This window comes from Schistocerca americana, chromosome 6 (assembly GCF_021461395.2).
Source record: "Schistocerca americana isolate TAMUIC-IGC-003095 chromosome 6, iqSchAmer2.1, whole genome shotgun sequence".
In the NCBI taxonomy this organism is placed as follows: domain Eukaryota; kingdom Metazoa; phylum Arthropoda; class Insecta; order Orthoptera; family Acrididae; genus Schistocerca; species Schistocerca americana.
The window spans coordinates 475,002,695-475,009,896 of NC_060124.1; positions in this window are offsets into that span (position 1 = coordinate 475,002,695).

The following is a 7,202-nucleotide window of genomic DNA, read 5'->3' on the forward strand; positions in this document are numbered from 1 at the left end:
ACGTCTTAGCAACAGATAAGCCTGGACAAATAGGGAGTATCATCAGGAATACAGGGATTAGCGACCGCAAATGGTTCAAATGGCTCTGAGCACTATGGGACTTAACTTCTGAGGTCATCAGTCCCCTAGAACTTAGAACTACTTAAACTTAACTAACCTAAGGACATCAAACACATCCATGCCCGAGGCAGGATTCGAACCTGCGACCGTAGCGGTCGCGCGGTTTCAGACTGTAGCGACTAGAACCGCTCGGCCACTCTGGCCGGCTAGCGACCACAAGGCAGTTGCTGCTACACTGAATACCGGAACACCCACAACCATCAAAAAGAAACACAAAGTATATCTATTTAAAAAGCTGATAAAAATATTCTTAACGCCTTTTTAAGAAACAGTTTCTACTCGTTCCCATCTGATCACGTAAGCGTAGAAAAGATGTGGAATGATTTCAAAGAGATAGTATTGACGGCATCTGAGAGATATATACCGTATAAATTAATAAGTGCTGGTAGTTATCCCCCACGGTACACAAAACGGGTCAGATCGCTGTTGCAGAAGCAAGGAGAAAAGCATGCCAAATTTAAAAGAACGCAAAATCCCGAAGATTGGCATAGTTTTGCGGAAGTTCGAAATATACCGCGTGCTTCATGCTTTTAATAATTTCCACAACGAAACTCTGTCTCGGAACCTGGCAGATACCCAAAGGATTCTGGTCATATATAGGAAGCACGCCAGTGGCAAGACGCAATCAACATCTTCACTGCGCGATAACAACGGCGAAGTCACTGATGACAGTGCCAGAAAGCAGAGTTTTTAAGCACGGTTTTCCGAAAATCCTTCACCAAAGAAGACGAAGTAAAACTCCCGAATTCCATCAAGAACAATTGCAAAGATGAGAAACATAGACGTAGACATCCTCGGTGTAGCAGAGCAGCTTAAATCACTTAATAAAGGCAAGGCTTCCGGTCCAGATAGTATATCAGTCAGGTTCCTTTCGGAGTATGCTGATACTATAGCTCCATATTTAGCAATTATATACAACCGCTCGCTCACAGAAAGATCCGTACCTAAAGACTGGAAAATTGCTCAAGTCACACCAATACCCAAAATGGGAAGTAGGAGTAATCCGCTGAATTACAGGCCTATATCTCTAACGTCGATTTGCAGTAGGGTTTTAGAACATATACTGTATTCGAACATTATGAAGTACATCGAAGAAAACGATTTATCGAGACATAGTCTGCTCGGATTCAAAAAATATGGTACTTGCGGAACACAACTAGCTCTTCATACTCATGAAGTAATGAGTGCTATCGACAGGAGATGTCAGATTTACTCCATACTTTTAGATTTTCAGAAGGCTTTCGATACTGTTCTTCACAAGCGTGCCTATGGAATATCACCTCAGTTGTGTGACTGGATTCGTAATTTCCCGTCAGAAAGGTCACATTTCGTAGTAATAGACGGAAAGTTATCGAGTAAAACAGAAACACCGTCAGGTGGCTTGCGGAGTATGCATGTAGATGTAGATATAGATGAAGTAATGTCCGGCGTGCCCCAAGGAAGTGTTAGATGCCCTCTACTGTTCCTGATCTATATTAACGACATAGAAGACAATCTGAGTAGCGCTCTTAGATTATTTGCAGGTGATGCTGTCATTTACCGTCTTGTAAAGTCATAAGGTGACTAAAATGAATTGCAAAATGATTTAGATAAGATTCTGTGTGGTGCGAAAAATGGCATTTGACCCTGAATAAGGGAAAGTGTGAAGCTATTCACATGAGTACTAAAAGAAATCCGCTAAATTTCGATTACGCGGTAAGTCATACAAATCTGAAAGCTGTGAAATCAACTAAATACTTAGGCATTACAATTACAAATAACCTAAGTTGGAACGATCACATAGATAATGTTGTCGGTAGAGCAAACCAAAGAATGCGATTCATTGACAGAACACTTAGAAGGTGCAACAGATCTACTAAAGAGACTGCTTACACTACACTTGTCCGCCCTGTTCTGGAGTGTTGCTGTGAAGTGTGGGACTGACGGATGATATTGAAAAAGTTCAAAGGGGGGCGGCTCGTTTTGTATTATTGCGAAGCAGGGGAGATAGTACCACAGACATGATACGTGAACTGGAGTGGCAATCATTAAAACAAAGGCGTTTTTCGTTGCGATGGGATTTCATCACGAAATTTCAATCATCAGTTTTCCCCTCAGATTGCAAAAACATTCTTTTAGCACCCGCCTACGTAGGGAGAAATGATCATCACGATAAAATAAGAGAAATCAGGCCTCGCACAGAAAAATTTAAGTGCTCATTTTCCCCGCACGCCGTTCGAGAGTGGAACGGTAGAGAGACAGCTTGGAGGTGGTTCATTGAATCCTCTGCCAGGCACTTAATTGTGAATAGCAGAGCAATCACGTAGATGTAGATGTGAAACATATTTTAAACCCCTGTACGTAGACGTAAAAAAAAAAAAAAAAATAAATAAAAATAAAAAACTCTTGCTATAAAATGATGAGATCATGAGAAGCTCTTTAGTAAATACATGAAATGCGACAAAAAGCAAAACTTAAATATTTCATTTAAAGGTTGGTAAACCCCGAAACACGTATACTGTATGGCTCTAGACTTTTAACTTCGGCCAATTCCGACCTAGAGAGCACAGCCTTAGAATGGAGTTGAGATAGTTGTCAGTCGGGAATAATGTCAGTGTTGCTAAACTGGTTTTCATTGTGCGTGTGTGCGTGTGCGTGTGCGTTCATGAATTATTTTTTCGTCGGATGATTATTTTACATCAGGTCGCTGATGACGAAGCAAACACCCTCTCATCTCTTTGACTGTTTTAATTGTGAACCATGCCACAGCGCCATTCTGCCCAAAAGTTACGTTAATAATGTCAGATCCAGTTTTTTTCTAGTTTTTTTCTTGGCTTTTAGCCTGATGGCTTCACAGCCAAGGAACCAGTTTCAGTAGGCACTTCTTGGATTGAGATAGGAATCACCACCAAAAGAACGCACTCTAGTTACGAGATAAAGCTGTGCTTACAGAAAAGAAATTGTTCAAATCAATGTAAGTGCCACCGTGAATCAAAGTCTCTTTTTCACACGTGTAATAGTGGCGTTATTTTAAAACATGCCTCTCTCGGACTTCCATCGTACGTAATTTGCGGTGGAGCTCTGCTACTACCTGTTGCAGGGGACAGAAGCGCTGAGAACTATGAACAGCCCACAATCTTCTGAACATGAACTATGCACAAACTACACCACTGTCACGGGAAATTCTTCGTAGTTGATCTCGCTGTGTCTTCTGCTCTCTAAGACACTGCCCAGCAAGAAACAGCCCATTATCTGTACTGTAGCTGCCACATCCGTATCTTGATAAATTTTATAGACAGAGAGAATATATGAACATTTGTACCAGTAACGCTATTCTTCGTAACGGCACGACTCGACTATCGGTGCAGTCCGAGTGAGGAAATCGTTGCTTTAAAGGCGAGATGATGCGTAACTCGTTTTATTCTTATCTGAAACCGTCAAAAATATACTAGGCGGCTGTGGACAAAAAGAGAAAGAGAGAGAGAGACTGAAAATCCCGATTGTCTTAAAAGTCACGATACGTTAGGATCCATCACAGACAAAATTACAAAGATTTACATGATAGCACACAGCGCAATTTCTAATGAAAGCACCAAAAAATGGAACCCAGACTCAGGATCAGTACGCGATACTGCAGCAAACAACAAAAAAAGAAATAATAATAATAATAAATCGCTCTTAGACAAATTATGAGACGTCTGATGAGTTTGCGTCTTGTATGGGTATGGATTTAACTGCCGATAAGATAGAGAGAACTGGATGTGGACACATATTCCTTGAGCACACTCGGCATGTTCAATACGGCAGCGGGTTCCGAATATTGGACTTTCGCCGAATTAGGTAACTACTTTTATTTATTTATTTGTTTGTTTGTATAGCGTCAATAGACTTTTCGCGATCAACGGTTTCACAAAAATAACTTTGACTGTTTTCGATACTGTGTATATATTTTTAAAATCAGTACCACATAATGGGTTGTTGGAAAGATTATCGTAATGCTCTCACCTTTTGTTTTTGTAGTACGTTAAACTCGAAATGTGCTGCTTGGGGACTATTCTCCCCAATTGTAAGAGTAATTAACCTCTTTTTCTTCGTTTGACCCTTCTGGTTCTGTAGGTCACTTTAGTTACGAAGGCTTGTGCCATTCTACTTTTCCAGATATAATCTTGTCACGTCATCTGTTGCGTTGTTTGTACTGTGAAATGCCTCTCCATTTCGCACTTCATCTGCCGGAAACTTTTGATTGCTTAAAAAGAGCCGAAGAGAAGTTTTACGCGAATAACAAGACATAACGACGTAAGCAGTGAAGAGCTATTGTGACGTGACCTGATTACAACACAGCCAGTATCCGTAACTTTTCTGTTTACGCACGTTATGTGGAAGGACTCTCAGAGTTGAATTGCTGCGCGGCTTGCTAGGTGGATGCGGGACTCGAGAGCACGATGCCTTGGGCCGTAACTCCAAGAGACAGCGTTCCTTTTACGCCTCGCTGGTCGCAGAGGAAAACACTGGAAAGACTGTGCGGGTCATAATTTAAGTAGCCGCAGGGAAGTTTCCGAGCTTCACAAGCGGTAAATGGAGTGTAACGTTGCTGTACGGGGAAACACGGACTGACGATGCAGCCGAGGGAACTTCTCGGGTACTCTGCCTCAGTCCTCGAACACAGCTTACGAGGCAGACTTCTTCGTAACTAAAAATCAATAACATAGGATGAACCTGGGATGGCAGCACATAGAGCAGCGTTACTTAAAGGTATAGCCAGGTTTCAGGTTGTAACCATTACTTGACGATGTTGGACTACGGAAATTGGTAATTTCGAGTTACTTTCCTATTCATATTTCGCTAAAACTTGACTTCAATATTATTTCTCCTTTATCTGAGCTGTACGATCACCGTTACTGTTCATCAACTGTTTTTCCTACCGAAATTCTATTTTAGTTGTACTCCACAGCTACTGTTGTCGTACGTCTACCTTACACCAGGCCACTGTCTAGCTCCTAATTCAATCAATGGCATCCGTACATCTGCATCTACAGCTACATGGATACTCTGCAAATCACATTTAAATGCCTGGCAGAGAGTTCATCGAACTACCTTCACAATTCAAATGGTTCAAATGGCTCTGAGCACTATGGGACTTAACATCTATGGTCATCAGTCCCCTAGAACTTAGAACTACTTAAACCTAACTAACCTAAGGACAGCACACAACACCCAGCCATCACAAGGCAGAGAAAATCCCTGACACCGCCGGGATTCGAACCCGGGAACCCGGGCGCGGGAAGCGAGAACGCAACCGCACGACCACGAGCTGCGGACGCTTCACAATTCCCTATTATTCCAATCTCGTATAGCGCACTGAAAGAATGAACACCTATATCTTTCCGTACGAGCTCTGATTGCCCTTATTTTATCGTGGTGATCGTTTCTCCCTATGTAGGTCGATGTCAACAAAATACTTTCGCATTCGGAGGAGAAAGTTGGTGGTTGCAATTTCGTGAGAAGATTCCGTCGAAACGAAAAACGGCTTTCTTTTAACGATTTCCACGCCAAATCCGGTATCATTTCTGTGATACACTCTGCCATGTTTCGCGATAATACAAAACCTGCTGCCTTTCTTTGAACTTTTTCGATGTACTCCGTCAGTCCTATCTGGTATGGATCCCACACCTCGCAGCAGTATTCTAAAAGAGGACGGACAAGCGTAGTGTTGGCAGTGTCCTTAGTAGGTCTGTTACATTTCCTAAGTGTCCTGCCAATAAAACGCATCATTTGGTTAGCCTTCCCCACAACATTTTCTATGTGTTCTTTCCAATTTAATTTGTTCGTAGTTGTAATACCTAGGTATTTAGTTGAATTTACGGCTTTTAGAACGATAAGGAACAGCAAAGGGCCTATAACACTACCTTGGGGGACGCCTGAAATCACTTCTGTTTTACTCGATGACTTTCCGTCAATTACTACGAACTGTGGGTATTCCCTCACCGAGGATATAATTCCAATTTTTGTTATTCTTATCATGCTTACTCCCATTATTCATTGGAAAATTTGATTATTGGATAGTCAGGTGCACCTGAAGCTGAAGTCTCACTGCCGTAGCTTATAACTAATTTTTCGTAGCTGAGACCGGTGCAAGTTGACGGTGTTAACAGTTAACCGTTTATAATAAACTAATCTTTGGAGAATTGTTTTCTTTCTATGTATTAATATAAATGCCGTAAATTGTATTGTATCTAGTCGTATAATTTTTTATTTAATTATAAGCACAATTATTTTGCCGTTTTTAGAAAGCAGTGGAAAAGTGTCGTCTTGCCTCTGTACTGGGGAAAGATGACTTAGTCTTTGGGACAAGCTGACAATTTAGATATTAACTGCATAAATTATTATTTTCAGAAAGTGAAAGACAGTACACCAGTTAACTGAATATTGCTAATTAGTATGTAATGATTATACAGCTGAAAATTAATATTTGAAAATCAAAATTTTTATTAACAAATATCATCCATAAATATTGCTCCTTCAAAGTGTGAGCGGTCCTCAGGCAACCATGTGTAGCATTTTCAACACTCTATCCAGTATTCTGACGGACGAGCAGTGCACAATACTATCTTTGGAAGAGTGAGCTGACGTCATGGGTGTCGAACCATCAGACAGCATAGCCTTTTTCTTTTTGATACTATGCTTAGACTTCTTGGCACTAACGCCTTTCTTTGCATCCAGAACCTCTTTTCCTTGTTGCTTTAGACGTTCTTGTTCCATCTTATGTGACAGCTTATCAGCTAACATCTGTTTCATTGCTGGGCTTGATAAGACACTCGCACTTTGCGCACAGTGTTGTTTCCGTTTTGTCACATTTGGACTTCCTGTAGGGATTGGTTTAAAATCAAAAATACTTCAGCACTCTTTTGGCTTAATGGAAGCGCCACTCGTTGAAGATCCTGGTTTTTCACTTTGTCCAGCAGGAGACGTTGGTAGTTTGTTACCTAGCCCTCAAGTGCTGCGGTTTGAACGGGAGCACTTTCAGTTTTGGCATTGTCTGTAAGAAGAACACGATCTTTGGTTTTCGCCGCGGTAAACTCATCTTCGTTCAACAGAAGGTGGTC